The 23651-nt window shown below is 45.1% G+C and overlaps 1 protein-coding gene and 1 non-coding gene across 4 annotated transcripts in view; both read left to right on the top strand.

The window, feature by feature from the left end:
• LOC126336356 (kinesin-like protein KIF13A) overlaps positions 1 to 23651 on the top strand; it is a 1265558-nt gene that overhangs the window by 496787 nt on the left and 745120 nt on the right. The window lies entirely within an intron of this gene.
• Positions 9646 to 9718, top strand: Trnaa-cgc (transfer RNA alanine (anticodon CGC)). Its single transcript has one exon. It is a non-coding gene; the product is annotated as a tRNA-Ala (tRNA).

Below are 23651 nucleotides of genomic sequence, written 5' to 3'. Positions count from 1 at the left end.
TTCGCAGCTTCTTGCAGCTGGCGCACCACTGGAATTGTTCGGTGATACTCTGCATGCCCTGCCAGCCGCGTGTACACCGGCAACGCTGCGTGTTACCCTAGCAGGGCACTTGTTGGGTTCGCAGGTCGGTTACAGGCTACGCAACTGCCGCCGGAAATAGAGAAAGCGTGTAAATTGTCACATTTTAGTTGCAGGACTGTAAAATGCTAATTTGCAATCTGCTGTAGCGGTATGGCGTAAGGACGTTGTATTGACCCCCACACCATCTCACATAACATTGTGTTTAAAGCTACTACCAGAAAATAGTAGCCTGTGCACTCACATAGACGACATTTTCGTCCCCTTATAGGAAACAGATCTGAAAATTAACTGGCAAACAGCTGGATAAAAATCGTAAAGGATGTGAATCACAAATTGTTCGTGATGTCAATGCATCGAATATGTTTTGTATTCAATTCAGGGGTGTATTGTCTCATCATCAAGCACCAGTTGTGCGTCAAAAATGGAGTGCAGTAAAATAGTACAAACGTCTGTCCAGTACTGGAAGATCCCATAAGAAACTCAGCAACAGTGTGGCAAGCATTACTTTTGAGTACCAGTAGTTTCTGCCCGAAACAAACATCCCCGGTTTTTCTTTTTTTAATGCCAGTGCGTTTAACATGAAACCATCGAAACTGTTGCAAGACGGACACATTTAGTGGTACACTGAGGAACTTCTACGAAGGTAGTGCATTGTAGCAGTCGCAGCGTTCAAAGCAACAGTCTGGGTGGAGATTGTGCTACGTGATTGTAACACATTGTGACTTAGAGTGGTTGAAGAGATCGTATGTCCAAAAGAACAGACACCATCTTTCATGTAATTGAGTGACCTCCACATGCTGTAAATCCATCACCTTCAGTGCGACCTCCTTCGGGAATCTCAAAGTAGCGAGCATGAAGGACATGCCTTGGGACTCCAGGCAAGTGGCGCGCGGTGGTAATGTGGGTCGGCGGAGAAATTGCAATAAACTCTGTGTCCGGGTGACGCAGTGGTTGACCCAACTGCATGATAAGCTGTAGATCCCAGGTTAGAACCGAGCGAGTTGGCGCAGTGGTTAGCACACTGGACTCGCATTCGGGAGGACGACGGTTCAATCCCGCGTCCGGCCTTCCTGATTTAGGTATTTAGGTTTTCCGTGATTTCCCTAAATCGCTCCAGGCAAATGCGGGGATGGTTCCTTTCAAACGGCACGGCCGACTTCCTTCCCCATCCGCCCCTAATCCAATGAGACCGATGACCTCGCTGTCTGGTCTCCTCCCCCAAAAACCAACCAACCAACCCAGGTTAGAATCCCAGTTCCGGCACACATTTTCAATCGGCTCCGGTAACTCCACATAAAGTTTCAATGCAGCTGACATAATGAGTTTCGTCCCTTTCTTCCTCGACCATTTTCAGTTTACATAATGTATCTAAAGTTATTGTAACGTTAATTTGAGTATGTATTACTGCTGTTTTGAGTGATTCCGAAATGAAACAACCGGCGCAGTATGTATCTTTGGTAAAAGTTTATTAAAGTTTTGGGCCATTTTTGCTTGTTATACAGGACTACAACTTGTTTTCAGGCATTATGAGTTCATGAAAGTTTAGATTGTGTCTAGCGAAAATGCGAAACTGCTGCCAGATATATCTCATGAAACGATGGATGCTTGAAAATTGTCCATCACTGTGGTTCTAAAGTGAAACTACAACTTTGAAACTATTTATTATTTACTTATTGCGAATTTCTTCTTGTATTCGTTGCTTACTATGATAATAAATGCTAATTTTGTGAACAATTTGAATTTTTTTTTTATATTGTTGGTTACTCCCACCCCAAGCTTTTTCTGGGCGTCATCCAGTTCTGGACGAACGCTCGTGATACAATTCGTGTGACGCATCCTAGAATATTGATCTAGTGTGTGGAAGCCACAACAAGAAGGGCGAACGAAGGATATTTAAGATAATCGAAAAAAAGTGGCGCTGCGAGTGGTAACTGGTATGTTTAACCTGCAAGAGAGCTCCAGGGAAATGCAACAAAACCAGAACTGACAGATGCCAGCTACTTCGCGAAAGCATACTTCAGAGTTTGAAGCACGAGTGTTATGCGAGGGATTTAGGAATACGCAGTGAAGACACGAAGAGACTAATTACATGTCACATACAGGTATTTTAGCAACCATTTTGCCCGCTATTCATACCCGAATGGAAGGAGGAAAATACCCTAATTTCTTGTACGATGGGAGGGACCCTCTGCCATGCTCTCCACAGTGGTGTACATAATGTGGATGTAGATGCTTGTGGAACTGTATTTTTAAGGCACGTCTGCCACCTAACATTAAGAATCGAATATCACGCTAAACTGGATTACAGCCGAAGGATAATATTATCAATTAAACTGCTCAAAAATATGGATGAAACAAAATCGTAGGATTGTCTCCACACCTTACATAGTGGGAGAACTGGCCGCTAAAGTCATGTAGGCTATATTTTTGATAGTAGTAATCACACACTCTGTAGAAAGTAGAAAGTTTTGATATTAAAAGTGGTTTCAGATTACTAACTTAATGACAACTATACATAAATAATACAACACTGTGGCACGGATATCTGTCTTCACAAAAATTCCAATCGCCACCCCAAGCAAAAAAGAGAAAAGGGGAGTAATCCGTACATTGGTCGAACAGAGTAAGAGAATCTGTTAACTATCATATTTGGAGGAAGATGACGGACATTTAAGAACTAGTTTCAAAAGTAACGGCCATTCTAGCAAATTATGAACGGAGCACTAAGCGCTAAAAGATATGCAGCTCAAGGGAATTTTTCAGTACTGTGAAGACACGGTACTGACACAGTATATAAATCAACAAGAAAAGTACCTAAATATTTGTACACTGTAAAGAACCTACACCCGCCTCTTTCCATAGCAGGAGTATATAAAATCCTTTGCATATGCCGCCAAGTATACATATGAACAACATGAACATCCGGTTTACAAAACCAACATGGATAAATCAGCGGTAGCAGATCGTGCACTGTGAGTGGCGAATCACCAGATTTGTTTCTTCAATACTAGGGTTTATGAAGACCCATTCGTTGATGTACTAGGATGTGAGGAGAGGCCGTAGAAATTCAAAAGCACAAAAACAACTTTAACAGAAAAGGAGGGGGGCTGAATCTAGACAAGTTGTTGGCCTCAGTGCTAAATGAAGCAAACAGCCCCGGCTCTTCCCCACTACAAGATGCATGACACACGTCGATGCTACTCCTCGATCCTAGGCAGGGTTCCCAAGTGCTCACGAGACGGTTGCGTGAATACGTGTGAGCAGTTCGGCTTGCTGAAATTGTTTAAATTTGTGTCCGCTGCACGTGCTCTAGTCGTAATTTTCGCTGCCTGTAGAGTGTGCAATCCCGAATTCGATTCCCGATCGGGTCAGAGATTTTCTTCGCTTTAGGACTGGGTGTTTGTGTTGCCCTCAGGGTTTCGACCCCTCTCCGCCGACTTGTATATCGCCGACGTGCAGTCAAATAGGAAGACCTGCACTATTGGTCAAACTACTCACTGATACCGTACGATCATTTAGTTTCATTTTTAGAATTCCATACCTAAACCAGTCAGCATCGATTTGTTGTCCGTCTTTCTCTATTGTCTGTCTGACAGTTCAGATCCCATTTTCTCGGGAACTGGTAGATGTATCAAATTCGAATTTACGTTGTGGTATCATGTATCAGTACCACCCACGGGCGACTGACAGTTGGCAACGGAATTGCAGGTTTCTCTCTGACGCCTATAGCATACGGGATCCAGAGGTCCGCCGGCCGATGTGACCGAGCGGTTCTAGGCGCTTCAGTCCGGAACCGTGCTGCTGCTCCGGTCGCAGGTTCAGATCCTGCCTCTGGCATGGATGTGTGTGATGTCCATAGGTTAGTTACGTTTAAGTAGTCCTAAGTCTAGGGGAGTGATGACCTCAGATGTTAAGTCCCATAGTGCTCAGAGCCATTTGAACCATTTGATCCAGCGGTCCCCGTGGTGCATGCCCGCTGAGCCATGTCTCCAATGCCTCATAACGGTGGGCACTCTCTGCCGCTGCGATATAAGACGGCCGCACTTTTAATAACTTTGCTTATGTCTTGACCACACTTTTATTTTTCATCAGCCACACGCGTTTCGACTTTCCGCCATTTTCAAAGGCATTGCTATATCAGTCGTATAAAAACTACAGGTACATTGTATCACGTCAACATTCTCGAGCATGTGCATGTTTTTATATGACTTACATAGTAATGTCTTCGAAAACGACGGAAAGTCGATACGCGTAACGTTGATGGAAAATAAAAGTGTGGTCAAGACTTAAATAAAGTTATTAAAAGGGTATCCAGATGGCAGCTTCGTCTCAGAGCATTTTCATGCAAATTGTAGCAAATAAGACGGCCCCGCTGCAGCCACTCAACTCAGTTGCCCTTGGAGCCTCTTCGTTGCGACAACATCGTTCGCGTTCAGTGCAGGGAAGCTCTTCCGTGTTGAGATTGTGATAGGTGGACTCTGTTTCTTGCTGCACTATTTGTAATGAGTGTTCGTTCTAAGTATATCTTCTGTTTACTGTGTTATCTTGTTCGTCAATCACTTCTGCCCCTGTCCAGTTTTCCTTCGATGACAGTTGCTGCACCACTCTGCGGCCCACCTCCCCTTACTGTCACGTGCGAGGTTCTATGACACATACTAAGCTTTGCGGTCCCTTGGCAGTACAAAAAAAATTTAGCTTCTAAATCAAGGCAATCAAAAAATACGACTGTTTGCGTCTTATCTTTAGATACCCACTAACTTCCCCCTTCAGAACGTATGAGGGTACTTCCGTTGACCTAGAATCACTAAATTTGTCAAGATGGAAGATTTTACTGTATAAGTAAAGGGAAAAAATCCGAAAATTGTTAATCTGTAATTATATCACACGAAAAAATATTTGTTTTGTTATATGTTATTCATCTGTCTGTTTATCCGTTTGTCAGCAATGGGCAGACGTCCAGCTGAGATCCTCGATTCCCAGGGCGGATAAACTATCTATTTACATACACTATGTGATAAAAAGCATCCGGACGCTTGGCTGAAAATGACTTAAAAGTTCGTGGCGCTCTCCGTCGGTAATGTTGGAATTCAATATGATGTTGGCCCACCCTTAGCCTTGATGACAGCTTCCGCTCTCGCAGGCATACGTTTAATGAGGTGATGGAACATTTCTTGGGGAATGGCAGCCCATTCTTCTCGGGAGTGCTGCACTGAGGAGGAGGTATCGATGTCGGTCGGTGAGGTCTGACATAAAGTCTTCGTTCCAAAGCATCCCAAAGGTGGTCTATAGCATTGAGGTCAGGACTCTGTGCAGGCCAGTCCATTACAAGGATGTTACTGTCGTGTAATCACTCCGCCACAGGCCTTGCATTATGAACAGGAGCTCGATCGTGTTGAAAGATGCAATCGTCATCCCCGAATTGCTCTTCAACAGTAGGAAGCAAAACAACAAGGGGTGCAAGCCCCCTCCATGCAAAACACAACCACACCATAACACCACTGTCTCCGAATTTTACTATTGGCTTACAACGCTGGCATATCGCGTTCACCAGGCATTCGCTATACCCACAACCTGCCATCGGACCGTCACATTCTGTACTGTGATTCGTTACTTCAATGTTTTTGCACTTTTCAATCTCCATTTTTTACGCCCCTTACGCCGAGGCGTCGTTTGGCATTTAGCGGTGTGATGTGTGGCTTATGAGCAGCCTGTCGACCATGAAATCCACGTTTTCTCACCTCTCGCCTGTCATAGTGCGTGCAGTGGATACTGATGCAGTTTGGAATTCCTGTGTGATGGTCCGGATAGACGTCTGCCTATTACAAAAAATGGTTCAAATGGCTCTGAGCACTATGGGACTCAACTGCTGTGGTCATCAGTCCCCTAGAACTTAGAACTACTTAAACCTAACTAACCTAAGGACATCACACACACCCATGCCCGAGGCAGGATTCGAACCTGCGACCGTAGCAGTCGCACGGTTCCTGACTGCGCGCCTAGAACCGCGAGACCACCGCGGCCGGCTGCCTATTACACATTAAGACCCTCTTCAACTGTCGGTTGAGGTCGGCCTGTACGCATTTCTCCTGTACGTGTACCTTCAAGTTTCCACTTCACTGTCATATCGGAAACGTGGATCTAGCGATGTTTAGGAATATGCAGATCTCGCTTACAGACGTATGACACAAGTGACACCCACTCACCTGACCACGTTCGAAGTCCGTGAGTTCCGCGGAGCGCCGCATTCTGCTTTCACATGATGTCTAATGACTACTGATCTCGCTGATACTGAGTACAAGTAACTTGTCGTTGGTAGCTTGCTGTCCGGCAGATAGGTATAATGCGGCGGCGGCGGTTAAGGAACGCCAGATTGTGCCCACGGATGTCTAAAAATATATGATAATATTGTTAAAAGTAAGTATTGTACGAAGTCTTGACTCGTACTGTATCACATGTATGTGCCAGGATAGAATTGTGTTTGATACGAATTGAAATGTATTTAATTCTGATTAATCATAGCTAGGAAATCAATGGCGTAACTTATACACACGGTGATTCAGCTGTCCCTACCGATGGGTTTTACAAATCCCGCAGTGCCTTCAAAAACTACGCAAGAGATTTTCATGTTTTCTCACTCGCTAGGCACAAAGATTTATACACTCCTGGAAATTGAAATAGGAACACCGTGAATTCATTGTCCCAGGAAGGGGAAACTTTATTGACACATTCCTGGGGTCAGACACATCACATGATCACACTGACAGAACCACAGGCACATAGACACAGGCAACAGAGCATGCACAAAGTCGGCACTAGTACAGTGTATATCCACCTTTCGCAGCAATGCAGGCTGCTATTCTCCCATGGAGACGATCGTAGAGATGCTGGATGTAGTCCTGTGGAACGGCTTGCCATGCTATTTCCACCTGGCGCCTCAGTTGGACCAGCGTTCGTGCTGGACGTGCAGACCGCGTGAGACGACGCTTCATCCAGTCCCAAACATGCTCAATGGGGGACAGATCCGGAGATCTAGCTGGCCAGGGTAGTTGACTTACACCTTCTAGAGCACGTTGGGTGGCACGGGATACATGCGGACGTGCATTGTCCTGTTGGAACAGCAAGTTCCCTTGCCGCTCTAGGAATGGTAGAACGATGGGTTCGATGACGGTTTGGATGTACCGTGAACTATTCAGTGTCCCCTCGACGATCACCAGAGGTGTACGGCCAGTGTAGGAGATCGCTCCCACACCATGATGCCGGGTGTTGGCCCTGTGTGCCTCGGTCGTATGCAGTCCTGATTGTGGAGCTCACCTGCACGGCGCCAAACACGCATACGACCATCATTGGCACCAAGGCAGAAGCGACTTTCATCGCTGAAGACGACACGTCTCCATTCGTCCCTCCATTCACGCCTGTCTCGACACCACTGGAGGCCGGCTGCACGATGTTGGGGCGTGAGCGGAAGACGGCCTAACGGTGTGCGGGACCGTAGCCCAGCTTCATGGAGACGGTTGCGAATGGTCTTCGCCGATACCCCAGGAGCAACAGTGTCCCTAATTTGCTGGGAAGTGGCGGTGCGGTCCCCTACGGCACTGCGTAGGATCCTACGGTCTTGGCGTGCATCCGTGCGTCGCTGCGGTCCGGTCCCAGGTCGACGGGCACGTGCACCTTCCGCCGACCACTGGCGACAACATCGATAGACTGTGGAGACCTCACGCCCCACGTATTGAGCAATTCGGCGGTACGTCCACCCGGCCTCCCGCATGCCCACTATACGCCCTCGCTCAAAGTCCGTCAACTGCACATACGGTTCACGTGCACGCTGTCGCGGCATGCTACCAGTGTTAAAGACTGCGGTGCAGCTCCGTATGCCACGGCAAACTGGCTGACACTGACGGCGGCGGAGCACCAATGCTGCGCAGCTAGCGCCATTCAACGGCCAACACCGCGGTTCCTGGTGTGTCCGCTGTGCCGTGCGTGTGATCATTGCTTGTACAGCCCTCTCGCAGTGTCCGGAGCAAGTATGGTGGGTCTGACACACCGGTGTCAATGTGTTCTTTTTTCCATTTCCAGGAGTGTACATAAAAAGTGAACAGGAGCCTCTTGTAGGAAATATAACGTAGTTAAATTTTGTACTGGGATACCTTCTCGCTGGAGATCACGGCTTTCGAGTTATTAAAGAAAAAAGCGTTTGAAAGTCATTTATGTATGTCTTTCTTGAGTAACTTTAAAACCACGGTCTCCAACGAATATAATTTATCTACATTAAATTTTCTGGAAGAAGATCGTCTTCATTTTTTCTGTAGGACTATTTGCACGTAGTCGCACGTATCGGCACGAGCAGCTGAATCGTCCAGTGTATGACAGTAAGAAGAATATATGTCTCGACTGATTTACAGCATTTCTCGGTTTGTTATTGATGGTTTGACTTTAATGGAAATGGATTGGTTAATGTGCTAGGTTGATTGGTTCAAATGGCTCTGAGCACTATGCGACTTAACTTCTGAGGTCATCAGTCGCCTAGAACTTAGAACTAATTAAACCTAACTAACCTAAGTACACCACACACATCCATGCCCGAGGCAGGATTCGAATCTGCGACCGTAGCGGTCGCTCGGCTCCAGACTGCAGCGCCTAGAACCGCACGGCCACACCTGCCGGCGCTAGCTTGATTGAAGTTATACATTGAGAAGGAACATTCTTCAGCGTGTGTGAAAATATTTATATCAAAGTTTGTTCTTTGAAGGGGCTACAGGTTCCTATAAGCTGTAACGTTTAGGAATCGTATTGGTTCTGATTTCTCTCTACCAAGAGATATCATCATCATCATCATGATTTCCTTCCAGCGAGCCAGGTAGGAACTTTGTGAACGATATGCCTCCATTGGTTTCTGACCTGCTGTAGCATTTCCCTCTCCACTACATCCGATGTTACTCCTCTCCTCTTGAGTTCTTCCTTAATCTGGTCTGTCCATGTTGTCTTTCTAGGCCCGCTCGTTCCTGGTAGCTCCATCTCCAAATACTGGCGTGGAGTTCGACTCTGGTGCATTAGCTTCACATGACCGCACCTCTTCAATCTCAAGGCACTCATCCTCTCCTCTGTAGTGAATGTCACCTGCAGGTCTCTCCTTACAAAATCATTCCTCATTCACCATTATCATTGGCCTGTCTCCTATCCTATCCTAATCCTCTCCTTTTTACTTACGATTATCAACGTTTGCCAGGGATATGGCGAAGCCCTTAACGGCAGCAACGGCGGAGAACATCTTTGGTACGGCGCAGCTGGCGGAGGAGGCACCCTTTCCCTCCTAAGGGCAAATGAGGAGTGGAACCACTACCTTGTGGTGAAGAGGCATCTTCAAAGGCTGAGGGAGTAAACCCTGAAAGAAAATCGTAAGATGCGTTAGGCTTTGCAGGCCAGCAGATGAGAAAAAGTTATTGCTTTCAATCAAAAAACGAACCAAGAGATCTGTAGTCACATGATTAAAATGTTTCAGGACTCGTTAACTAATATTGTTAGCGAATATTGTGGTACTTGTTTCAGGCCCCTCTTGTGTGGTAACCGAGCGAGGTGGCGCAGTGGTTAGCACACTGGACTCGCATTCCGGAGGACGACGGTTCAATCCCGTCTCCGGCCATCCTGATTTAGATTTTCCGTGCTTTCCCTAAATCGTTTCAGGTAAATGCCGGGATGGTTCCTTTGAAAGGGCACGGCCGATTTCCTTCCCAATCCTTCCTTAACCCGAGCTTGCGCTCCGTCTCTAATGACCTCGTTGTCGACGGGACGTTAAACACTAACCACCACCACTTGTGTGGTATCTCCCCGGATTGGTAACAAAATCTTGGTGCATCTAGGTTCGTATTGGCTGTTGGTGAATCAAGAACTAACCACTCAGGCTAAATTAAAATCCAGCTGTAGATAGTTTGGAACAAAGACGTCTCATAAAAAAACAAAGAACTAATATATATTACATGCCAATACTGACGTGTGCATCTGCAACTTTTGCTAACTAAGAAAAGAGATGTAAGCAGATGACAGGCACGTGCATTGAAGTTTCTCAGAAACAGGACAGTAGTAACAAGGAGATATAGGATGAGGAATGAAAGGGTAAAAGAAACAGTGAAAGAGGAACCGTCGCAGAGCGAGATAGAAACTTCGAGGCTAAGCTGGTATAGATACTTAAAAGAGAATGGAAAACGAGAGGATTCCCAAAAAGATACATGTAATGGAGACGCTAAGGAAACGACCAAGAGGAAGACTAAGGGGCAGATGGCTGGAAGGAGTGGAGAGCGTGTTGAGAAGATAGTGGAGGACTGGACCAAAGTGAACGAAGAAACGTGGTGGAAAAACAGGATTATACGTCGAGGCTTGTGCTCCAAACAGACCCACCCTGGGGCTGGAAAATGTTGATGAAGATGATGATAATGATCATGATGACAGATGGGCCCCATATCTGAATATTTGTAGCTTCTGTTAATGTCCCCAGCATTGGGAGACGAAACTGTAGGCGCAGAACTGTGCACATGATGGTTTGGAACGACGACGTCTCGCAAAAAAGCAAAGAAGTAAACTATGAAAGTTACTACATGCCAGTAATGACCTGTGCGTCGGCAACGTTGTTAATGAAGTAAAGAGATGTAAGCAGATTACAGGCTTGTGAAATAAAGTTCCTCAGAAGTAGGATAAAAATAAAAAACAAAATTCGCCAAAGATGCAAGTACCGGCCGTGGAAACCTGTACTGCATCTCGCATATAAACGGATAACTGTTGTTCAACGTTCCGACTTACTCTTAAGGTCACAAGCGAATACAATGAGAAATGCCTTGTTTCCAGGCTGATGCATATCTAAAGATATAGTGCGTAGCGCAGAGGACATAAAACGCTCGTCTCTCAGAAGCCTTATGTTTCTCCCAGGAACAGCGCTGTGTTCAGCGCCAGGAGTAAACAAAACTGTTATATAACCGCGGGCCGTTGTTTTCTCCTCGGCGCCCATTCATGTCTCCAGAGACGCAATGTCTCTGCGTGGCGCGCTTGATACAACACGACGGTCGGAAGAAGTGTCGAGTTACCTCGCAACGAAAGCCGGGCGACGTTTTCCCTGCGGAGGGCACTGACCGATTATCTGTCGCGCGGCAGTGTCGCAAGCAGCGCGGGCGTCTGAACCGCTCGTTACTGTCTGTCGCACGGGAGACAGAGCTGCCTTCCGTAATTGCGGCGACGCGACAGCGAGGCGAGCTGCCGTGTCTACGGTTACAAGGGCCGACACGGCGCGAGAGGCGCCTGGACGTTAGACTTCTCTGCAGTGCGACCTCTTCACTGTGCGGCGCTACTAAGGCTGAAAAATTACGACTAAATTTTGTACCATGCACTACGAGCAGCTACCCAGAAAAACCGGAATAATATTGACGTGGGCGGAGATTTTGTAGTACGCATTTCTGCCGCTAGGTGTATACAGCACAACTCATTGCCAGATCAGTGCCACCTGCCTCGCTGACCTTACTTGTTCTGTTCATTGGCAGTGATTGTTTTTGCTATAGCCTGAAACGCCCGCTAAACCCGCTGAGCAGAACAGGTAATAGGATTGTGGAAAGGGCCAAGGGTTGAGGTCAGTTTCTGCTTCTGATATATTGTAATTTATGAAATCTTTCACGGCTGAAGGCCTCGAACTAGAAATCTTAGCAAGATAAAAATCCAATTAAGATAGCAATAAAATAATTCAAAAACAACATACGTAAAGTACAATACAAATGGCTGAGGACCGCAATTTCCAAAATTTTAGAATACATTACCATAAACCTTTAAAGGCAGAAGGCTAAGAAGAAATCTTAAAAAAAATCAAAATTCAATTAAGATAGAAATGAAATAATTTAAAGAAACAACATATGCAATGTGCAATACCAATGGCTGAAGACCAAAATCAAACCTCAAAAATTTCAAAATATATTACCATAATCTTGAAAGGCAGAAGGCCGCAGTGTTTAATCATGAAAGGTAAATTTAAAAATTAATTTTGCTAATTTTTAAGAAACAAGCAATAACCATAAGCCAAAAATTTAAAATATCTGACAACAGATAATTAAACAACGGTGGCCCTCAGAAGGCCTCCAGGGAGGGCAGTCTGCCGTCGTTCACTTAGGTGAGACAGGTGGTGAGCCCAACAATATTTGATCCGTTGGAACCCAACCAGGGGACAACCACGGACCGACCGACACAGCAACTTGTTACCCGTCAATCAGTACATGAGAACCCCAACCGGTAACGTTACAAACTTGATAATCCACAATGGAGTACGTATTAGCTGCCAAATTGCACACCATGTTGGACAGCGACAACAGGTGAGGAAAGGACGCTGCCTGAAATTACGTTAGTGGCCAGAGCACGTAGCCGGAACACTAACGGCCACTAGGCAGAAAATTCCGCTGGTACACTTTCCGACACTGCGCAGGGACTGCCAACGGCCCCAGCCGACTGCACCGCGCAGAGAACTTCCCTCGTCCGCAACAACCGACCGACTCCCTCCACACCTCCTTGCCGGAACTGTGCACCAAACCAAGATGGCACTCGGCGCAGATATCGATACACATCACTGCTGCCACACGTAGAAGGAAGAAAAACCACGACGTAACCGCGACAATGGCGAGAAACCAAACACAGATAGACAGCGAATTTCACGAAAACGCATAGTTGGGAAGAGCATGGCTCAGCGCTGTTTCTCTCTTGTTCCTTTTTTTGTAATGGCAAGTTTAGATGAACAACGTGCAGCTGTGAAATTTTGTTTTCTACTCGGTAAAAATGCTGCTGAAACTGTTCTAATGTTGAAAACAGCTTACCAAGGTGACGCTGGGAGAAAAACTCAGCTGTAAGAGCGGTTTGCTTGATTTGAAACTGGCTACATATCGATTGATGACTAATCTGCTCCTGGACGTCCATCAACTGCCCAGATCGACGAAGATATTGGAAAAATTCGGGAGGGTGTGCTCGCAGACCTTCTACAGATAATAGATCAACTGTCAGAGTTTAGTGGGTTACTTTGGAGCGAATTTTAACGGAAGATTTCCGCCATGACAAAGCACTTGCACACACAGCCATCTCTGTGAGACAGTTTTCGGCGAAAAACGGCATGGTTGAGCCGCCCCACGCACCTGACTCGCCTTTCTTGGCGAAAAGCAACATGAAAGGAAACCGATTTCACATCATTGAAGAAGTCAAGAAAAAACGAGGGAGGAGCTGTCAGCCATTTCTAAACATGACTACAAAAAAGTTTCGAACAGTGGAAGCTCCAAAGAAAATGGCTCTGATTACTATGTGGCAACAGCAAGCTACTAACAGTTATTTTCTTCTGTGCAGCAGCCACGTCTTGAAGTGTGGCAGCGTGGACGCAAAACGCTCAGTCTATAGTGAAAGACGAAGTCCAATTAGTGGTGCGTTTGCGAGTGTGCAGAAAACACCAGGAAGTAAATTACGTGACGAGTTTGCGGGAAGACTGTTAGACACAAAATAAAACTAACAAAATGGCTCTGAGCGCTATGGGACTTAACTTCTGTGGTCATCAGCCCCCTAGAACTTAGAACTAATTAAACCTAACTAACTTAAGGACATCACACACATCCAAGCCCGAGGCAGGATTCGAACCTGCGACCTTAGGGGTTGCGCGGTTCTGGACTGAAGCGCCTAGAACCGCTCCGCCACACCGGCCGGCTAAAACTAACACACTGAAGTGGGCACATATTAAGGTATCAATGATCACAATATCTGCACTTATACCGCTAACACCCTTATGATCAAAAGTGTCGGGACGTATTTAGGCAGTACAGATTTGACCATTACATGTCACGACTGGCGGATCCACCAGTATGAAGGGAGACGGGGAGTACTGTGTTTCAGAAGAGAAGCAATAACAGCAGGGTTGGTCGGTCGGAGACGTCATGTCTTCGAACTTGGAGGACCAGACAATTTTTTAGACTTCCTTTCATTAACAAATTGATGATTCCATGATGTTTCAGGACATTTCATATTGACCGGCCCATTCTTTTAGCCAAGCCCTTTTTCTGTTTTGTCTACTCCGTCCTCCATAGCTCAATGGTCAGTTTGTCCGGTTGTTAAGCGGAGGGCTCGTTTTCAGTTCTTGGTGCTGCCAAGGATATTTCTTTCGTGGGAAGACCGGTACGCTATGGGGAGCACTCAGCCTCGTGATGCCAACTGAGGATCTACGTGAGCGAGAAGTAGCGGTTCTAAGGACTAGAAGGATGACAACTGCCGGGAGAGTGGTGTGCTGACACTATGCCCCGCCATGCCGCATCCAAGTCACGCCATTAGCAGATGATGACACGGCGATCGGTCGACCTCGATTGTCCCTGCTGGTCGGAAACGCAGAACTTTGCTTTGCTTTGCAATTCTGTTCAGTACTCTTACTCGTTAGTTATTCGGTGTACCCACCCACTATTGAGTATTCTTGTGCAGCAACACATTTCAAACTCTTCTCTTCTTGTCTGAGCTGGTTATCATCTACGTTTCACTTGCGTACAAGGATGCGCTGCATTCATATATTTTTCGAATGGATTTCCAAGCAATTTAATTTTTGTCAAATGTTTTTTTCTCTTTTTCAAGAATGCTTTTCTTGCTATTGCCACTCGGTGTCCCTTTTTCAACCATTATCAATTATTTTGTTGTCCAAATGATATTCTTTTTCGCCCACCATCTTAGTGTTTCATTTCCTAGTTTATTTCCCTTAGCACCAAATGATTCAATTCGACGACACTTATTTCACTTTTGTTGATATTCCTTTCATTATTTCTCTTCCACAATCCATTCCATCACCTGTTCTTCTAAGTCCTTTGTCAATTCTGATAGAAATATAATCTTTACCAAAGAAAAATCACCAAGCAGCCGTACGTTTTCAGAAGTTGTTATTTTGTTAAGACAATCAGTTTCGGCATCTCATTAATTCCATCTTCAGGCCACTATGCACTCCATGTATAGAGAATCAAATACATAGGTGCATGGATAATCGGAGCCATCAATACCTTGCTGTTTTCCTCAGTTGTTGTCAAGTCTTTGAAGTACACACTCCACAAAAATTTCACGGAATCCAGGTACTGATAGCATCAGTTATGCATACAACGATGGATCTTATTCTCTATACATGGAGTGTATAGAGGCCTGAAATTGGCATTCACGAGATGCCAAAACAGACCGTGTTAATAAAATTACAACTTCTGAAATCATACGGCTGTTTTGTGATTTTTTTTTTTCCTTCGGTAAATATCTCACCGGCCGCTGTCCCGTATCCACGACGGGTGAACAGGGGGTATTAAAATCTTGTCCACGAACCTTAGACCTCCCTGAACTTCAATCCCATTTCCAAATTTCTCCTTAATTTCCTTTACTGACTGATCATTATACAGACTGAATAATAGGTTTGTTTATAAATAATTGTCCTGCTATCAGTTACGATTTTCTTTATTGCTTTTTCACACGACTCGTTTCGGGAAATGATTACCATTTTCAAAAAAATGGGTCTGAGTACTATGGCACTTAACTTCTGAGTTCATCAGTCCCCTAGAACTTAGAACTACTTAAACCTAACTAACCTAAGGACATCACACACATCCATGCCCGAGGTAGGATTCGAACCTGCGACCGTAGTGGTCGCGCGGTTGCAGACTGTAGCGCCTAGAACAGCTCGGCCACATGGGCTGGCTACCATTTTCAAGTGCGTTTTCTGTGTATATTATGCCACTTCTATGTGATGATGTCGATATGAGGACAACATAGACATCACCACCCATAAGTGGCATAATACTAACAAAAAACGTACTTGAAAATGGGAATCATTTCCCGAAACGTGTCGTGTGAAAAGTGAATAAAGAAAATCGTGAGTGGTAGCAGAAGAATTATTTATAAGCAAACCTATTGTTTTCGTAGTCGCAGGCTTTCAAAACCATTTATAATGAATCAAATCAGACTGAATAATATAGGGTTTATAACACACAGTACAATTACCCTAAGACATGCCATGAAGATAGTACCAAAAGAATTCGATTTTCTGTCGGGGCAATCAGAAGCTCGAGCAGAGCCAGATATTTTGCGGGCTATAACGTACACTCCGCTAACCATTCGGGTGATGCTCAAAAATAGCGCTAGGAATGAGTGCGGGTGGGAGCGCCGCGGTGAAGAGGCGGTGCTTGCCCCCCTGTGTAACTGGCGCTCCCCTCCCAGCGGCGACATAAACAGTCTGCGAGCGGCCGCTGACAGGCCGCACCTGTCTGTTTTAATTAACTCTGCCCCCAGCTTATTCCGGAGCGCTCCGCGGCGCTCGTAAAAGAGCAGGAGCCGAGCCGCTTCCTGCCGCAGGTGACTCCGGGCCCCGCCACTGTGCTCGAACCCTCCTCGCACTGGAAGCTAATTCCGCCGTCCGAGCAGCTCCCTCTTCTGGGTCCACTCTGCAGCAGTGGACCTACACAGACAGACGGCAGGGCGTAGGGTGTCGTATTGATGCCGGGCGTGAGCCAAGTCTCACCAGCTGTGGAGCAGTATGTTGTTCAGTGGGCAGTGCTTTGTTGGACTGGTTGTTATACTGAGGATCATTCGCCTTGTAGTGACTACCAGGGATACTCAAAAAAGTCTTAATATACATCTAGAAAAAAATAGAATAGTTAATTTTCTCTTGAGTTAAAAAAGGACATCTGCATAGGCTCTGTCGACGTAAAAAGAAACCGTACCCCTATGTAAAATGCTACAAAATGTGCGAAATTCTCGGAAAAATAGGTGTAAGCATTTGGGAAAGACTTGTTATGCACAATATGTACATACATCAATAAACGTTTTGCATCACCCTGATTTGTCACCGAAAAGCTTACGTCCACGAACAAGCACTGATTTAGAAAGCATCGCTCATGTGAAACTGGCTTGCCTTTTCTCACGTGATATACCGCGAACTATGGTCAACATGTAGATTCCATATTCCTCGATTTCCGAAAAGCATTTGACACAGTAACCGACTGCAGAGTGTACGGAATAGGGGCCCAGGTATGTGAGTGGCTCGAAGACTTCCTAAGTAATAGAACCTTGTATCTTGTTCTCGACGGCGAGTGTTCACCAGATACAAGTGTATCGTCTGGAGAGCCTCAGGGAAGTTTGATAGGACCGCTGTTTTCTGCATACATAAACGATATGACGGACAGCAATCTGCGATTGTTTGCCGATGAGTCTGTGGTGGACAGGAAGCTGTCGAAGATGACTGACTATGGGGTGACACCAGATGTCTCAGACAAAATTTGTATATAAAGGAAGTGTTTTTCGCTTACGTGTATTTGACATGTTTCAATAAAATGTTTTTATTTTTGCTGTTTGTATGTTATCGATTTCGGAGTTACGTAATTCCGTCGCCAGAAATCCATATGACTGTCCAGTCTATCGGCTATGGAACACATCGATCGAATCAAGTAGCGTACACGTTGAAGATGCACTGATGACCCAAAACATTCTGATCGCTGCCCACCGCGAGGTTGGATGTCGCCTGAGGGCGTTGCGGGAAAGTATAGAATCGGAGCAGAGACGGGTGGGGGCAATCATTCTAGCGACGATACGGGCCGAAAATGGAGAAAGCCACTGACATAAGTGTCTTTGACAAAGGCCAGAATATTATTACCCGGAGCCTGTGAACGAGTGTCTCTAAAATGGCGAATCTGGTCGAATGTTCACGTGCTGCTGTCGTGAGCATCTACGGAAGGTGGTAGAAGGCCATTGAAACTACCACTGCGCGTTAAATGGTTGGACGTTCACGACTCGACACTGAACACGGAGTTCGGAGTGTTGCCTACTGTGTAACGTAGGATAGGCGGCGATCTCTGACGAAAAAGCAGAATGCTGGTGCAGGCACAAGTGTTTCGGAACACACCATTTAGCGCACCCCTACATATTCTGACGTTGACCAACGTCGTCGTCAATTATGGTTGCAGTGGGCACGGAATCAGCAGGGCTGGACTGTGGATTAATGGAAACTTGTCATCTGGGTAGATCAATCAAGTTTCTTGTTAAATCAGATCGATGATCCTTTCCAAAATTAAAATTGGTGAACGGCGGCTGGAAATGTGTAGCGCGCCACGGACGCAGTCTGACGAGGACAGTACTATGCCATGATAGACATTGTCCTGCGCTTGCATACGGCCTGTAGTAGTAATCGAAGACACAGTGAAGCTGCGGACCACGTGCGTGCTCTTAATTCTAGATGTTTTCCCCTACAGTATAATTGTCCGTGTCTCGAAGCCACCAAATATGCCTGATGTGAAACCGATGGCACCCATTGGGGTCGCTATAAGGTGCCACCACTGCGAACACAAGTCATCGGTCTGGTTTTTACGTGAATTACATGACTAGCGAATAGACTCTGCTGCCACATACCTCCAAAAGTCGAACTGTTGAACAGATGATATGCAGAATCGATGATGTATTGCGTTCCAGAGATGGCCCAAGAAGCTATTAAGCAGGTGGTTATAATGTTTCGGCTCGTCAGTGCATATTGGGCAAGCTCATATTATGCGAAAGTAGGTCAACAAGGCATATTGACCCTGACAACCTAACGTTGTTACGAAGTATGTAAGCCAAGAAGTCAATACCTTAAACTATACTAAAGTCGAGATACATACGTCGGTCCGCCATAAACTGACACAGTGTCATATCTTTTTCACAAGTTTGGTGATTGTTATTTGTTACATGAGGCGTAAAGCATCTCTTTCTCTCCCCCCACCCCCCCACACCCCCACACACACACTTTCTTTCTTCACACATTTATTCCTACTCTTATCATAAATACAAAGCTACATCTCATGTTTGTTGTTGTTGTGGTCTTCAGTCCTGAGACTGGTTTGATGCAGCTGTCCATGCTACTCTATCCTGTGCAATCTTCATCTCCCAGTACCTACTGCAACCTACACCCTTCTGAATCTGCTTAGTGTATTCATCTCTTGGTCTCCCTCCCCTCCATGCTGCCCTCCAATACTAAATTGGTGATCCCTTGATGCCTCAGAACACATCATGCCAACCGATCCCTTCTTCTGGTCAAGTTGTGCCACAAACTTCTCTCTCCCCAATTCTATTCAATACCTCCTCATTAGTTATGTGATATACCCATTTAATCTTCAGCATTCTTCGGTAGCACCACATTTCGAAAGCTTCTATTCTCTTCTTGTCCAAACTATTTATCGTCCACGTTTCACTTCCATACATGGCCACACTCCATACAAATACTTTGACATGACTTCCCGACACTTAAATCTATACTCGATGTTAACAAATTTCTCTTCTTCAGAAACGCTTTCCTTGCCATTGCCAGTCTAAATTTTACAACCTCTCTACTTCGACAATCATCAGTTATTTTGCTCCCCAAATAGCAAAACTCCTTCACTACTTTAAGTGTCTCATTTCCTAATCTAATTCCCTCAGCATCACCCGACTTAATTCGACTACATTCGATTATCCTCGTTTTGCTTTTGTTGATGTTCATCTTATATCCTCCTTTCAAAGGCACTGTCCATTCCGTTCAACTGCTCTGCCAAGTCCTTTGCTGTCTCTGACAGAATTACGATGTCATTGGCGAACCTCAGTTTTATTTCTTCTCCATGGATTTTAATACCTATTCCGAATTTTTCTTTTGTTTCCTCTGCTTGCTCAATATACAGATTGAATTGCATCGGCGAGAGGCTCAGGTGTAATAATAATAATAATTAATTATTTAAAATTTTTGTTCAAATTGTTACTCTGCTGTAGTTTATAAACTTAAACATTGTGCTAAATGAAGTACGATATTACTGTGACTCTAGAATGGCGGAATTAATAACACACTTAATAACCTCTATTCGTCCACCTTGTCGCAGCTGAAGTGTTTCTGCCCAAGTTGGAGAAGGACTGAAGCCTTTCATCACAGAGTTCCTCTGACAAATTGTCGCGTGTGCACCTTTCTACGGCTTCTGCCGTCTTACGACACCGAGGCACTTTAGGCGGGCGTGAATATGTAGCAGAAAATAGCCGTTCAGCCATCTGGGTATTTCAGCCTACCTGGCACCGGAGAGAGGCTGGTGGAATGGCCTCCGAGGAAGTGTATGTTTCATGATTGCGCCATTTGAGAATTAGGAAACGTATGACAGCGTGTTTACAGTAATTCATAGCTTGTGTGCCATTTTGTTGAGAAATTTGGAACGATATTGTAGTGTTAACCGAAAACTTAATTTTGTTGATGAGATCCAAACTAAACCGCTACTGTAGCACACTGACCTGCTGGAGGAAAGCTGCATCATCCAATGTCTGATGCGACATTGACCGGGAATGTCGACAGTACAGCATTTTAGTGACCGTAAGTGCCGGCTTTCGAAACCAGAAAAACTACTTTTTAGATCGAGCGAGGTGACACAGTGATAAGCACACTGGACTCGCATTCGGTCATCCTGATTTTGGTTTTCCGTGATTTCCGTAAATCGCTCCAGGGAAATGCCGGGATGGTTCCTCTGAAAGGGCACGGCCGACTTCCTTCCCCGTCCTTCCCTAATCGGATGAGACCAATGACCTCGCTGTTTGGTCTCTTCCCGCAAACAACCCAACCCAACCCAAAACTACTTTTCATTGAGATAGCTTCCTGTACAGGCCCAGTCTCAGCGCTGCTCTCTAATAGTTCATGAGTTACTTACACACACACACACACACACACACACACACACACACACACACACCTCGAAGAGTCACAGAGGCTGAACTACCCAACGAAATAAATGTTGCTTTCAAAGACGTTTACTACTCCGGACCTTAGCTACTCATTATTTCACTTGTGAACTTTGTCGCCACAAAAACTCACATGTCTGACAACTAAGCAGTGACTAGTTCCGTTGAGTACGATGCAGGCGAAATAATCGCATTGCACAGGCTTTGAAGATTTTGCATTTGCATGTAGCTTACATATGTGTATCTGATGGGATCAATCTTTCGATTTAACGGACAGGAATTTCTTGTGAAACCCAGATCGCTAAATGTTGTTTATTTCACGATTACAGATTTCGTCAGAAGTTTACTGTCATCATCTGATGATCGAAAATTTGAAGTGCATTCATTTGCATGCACTTTAAATTCTATTCATGTTAATGTATATAAATGATCTAGTAGATAGTGCCGGAAATTCCAAGCGGCTTTTCGCTGATGATGCTGTAGTATAGAGTGATGTTGCAGCATTAGAAAATGGCAGCGAAATGCATGAAGATCTGCAGCGTATAGGCGCTTGGTGCAGGGATCGTTAACATAGACAAATGTAATGTATTGCGAGTACATAGAAAAAAAGATCCTTTGTTGTATGATTATATGATAGCGGAACAAATACTGGTAGCAGTTACTTCTGTAAAATATCCGAGAGTATGCGTACGGAACGATTTGAAGTGGAATGATCATATAAAATTAATTGTTGGTAAGGCGGGTGCCAGGTTGAGATTCATTGGGAGAGTCCTTATAAAATGTAGTCCATCAACAAAGGAGGTGGTTTACAAAACACTCGTTCGACCTGTACTTGAGTATTGCTCATCAGTGTGGGATCCGTACCAGGTCGGGTTGACGGAGGAGATAGAGAAGATCCAGAGAAGAGCGACGCGTTTCGTCACAGGGTTATTTGGTAAACGTGATAGCGTTACGGAGATGTTTAGCAAACTCAAGTGGCAGACCCTGCAAGACAGGCGCTCTGCATCGCGGTGTAGCTTGCTGTCCAGGTTTCGAGAGGGTGTGTTTCTGGATGAGGTATTGAATGTATTGCTTCCCCCTACTTTACCTCCCGAGGAGATGACGAATGTAAAATTAGAGAGATTCGAGGCTTTCCAGCAGCTGTTCTTCTCGCGAACCATACGCGACTGGAACAGGAAAGGGAGGTAATGACAGTGGCACGTAAGGTGCCCTCCGCCACACACCGTTGGGTGGCTTGCGGAGTATAAATGTAGTTGTAGATGTCAATTTCCGCAGCGAAGTTCTGTTGAAACCGGTCATCGTGAAATAAATAAAATTTAGCGATCTTCGCATGAGAATAAATTTCTTTTCATTCTGTGTTATCTTTCTGCCACATGGTGGTTTCGAATCATCTCTTGAATGGTCCACTTGAAATGTTCTTCCCTTCTCGCTGCTCATAAACTTTCCCTTGCTTCTCTCCCACGTGGGCTGGGCACTGTGAGGTTACGCAATTTGGCTACGTTGCTGAATATTTCCGCGGCCGGCAGGGAAATCAATTTATTAACGAACCGGCGAGTTGTATGTATGTATGTGTGTATGTTCGTTCCACATCTCCTCCTAAACCACTGGACCCATTTGAAAACAGTTTTGTAGACATATTAGTTACTGTCTGGAAATCATCGGTATACCTGTCAAAGAGGTGGGGGTGAGAATGCAATGTTGCTCACGGCGTGCGAATACTCTTATGTCAGTGATCCAGTATCTGAAAATGCGAACTCTTAGTGACTTGTAACAGACTTTATACATAATGTCAAGCCTTTACGAAACTTTATATCGCTGACTAGCTCCACAGAATAACGAAAGAAAAAAAATTATCGATAGCTACATTTTCGCCGTTCATACAGTAAAACTGCCACATGACGTATGATGTTTTGATCTGTTACTTCGTTACTACGGGCTGTATTCGCGACACATTTTTCAGACAGTATTCGCATATACCACTGAATGTACCAGAAAAATTATGTCGTTGTGTGACACATCGTTCAGTAGATATGACGTCGTGGCCACTGACATGCCTGAAAAACTGCCGCATCGTACAAGACAGTTTCGTACCAGTGGATGCACATGCAAAATTATGTCATTGTACAGCACATAGTTGAGGAGGCACGTCATAAACAATGAGCTGCGTGGAAATGAAATCGCAGGGCGAAATTAGCTACACATAGATTTCAACCAAATTCAGTTAATGTATTATTTAAGGTCTGGAAAGATATGTTGTGGTGGTGAGAACCACGTGTACGTGATAATGTGGAGAGAGAGAAAGGGGAGGGGGAAGAGGAGATTGATAGTGACGGAAGGAGAAGATGGACGAAGAGGGGCGAAGTAGCAGATGGGCAGAGAGAGGAAGGAGGAGGATGTGGACTAATAGATTTGAACAAATACATACCTGGGCAACGCTGAATACTTAGCTAGCTATGCTCATAAAATTGTTTTATCGTACTATGCTCATAAAATTGTTTTATCGTACTATGCTTATAAAATTATTTTTTCGTACTTCAACCAGAAATTCATCAGCAATTAGTCTGTGCTCTTGTTTGCTATCAGAAAATTGGTTATCCAACCACTTGGTTATCCGCACGTTAGCGCACTTTCATTTTCCGCTTAACAGCACTCTGGTCGGTATCACCTTACCCAGACACCTACAGAGAGAGGAAAACTCATGATTGCCAAGTAGAGTGGGTCGACAGTTGGCCAAATACACACTTGTGTTTCTGAGGGAAGTATACAATTTATTTACAGCGACGTTTCCTGCGCAGGCGTACTTGGATAAAATTCTATCAGTGTCGAAGCCGTATCACATTTGAGTAGCTTTACAAGCT

This window comes from Schistocerca gregaria, chromosome 2 (assembly GCF_023897955.1).
Source record: "Schistocerca gregaria isolate iqSchGreg1 chromosome 2, iqSchGreg1.2, whole genome shotgun sequence".
In the NCBI taxonomy this organism is placed as follows: domain Eukaryota; kingdom Metazoa; phylum Arthropoda; class Insecta; order Orthoptera; family Acrididae; genus Schistocerca; species Schistocerca gregaria.
This window is presented reverse-complemented; position numbering and strand designations above follow the sequence as displayed.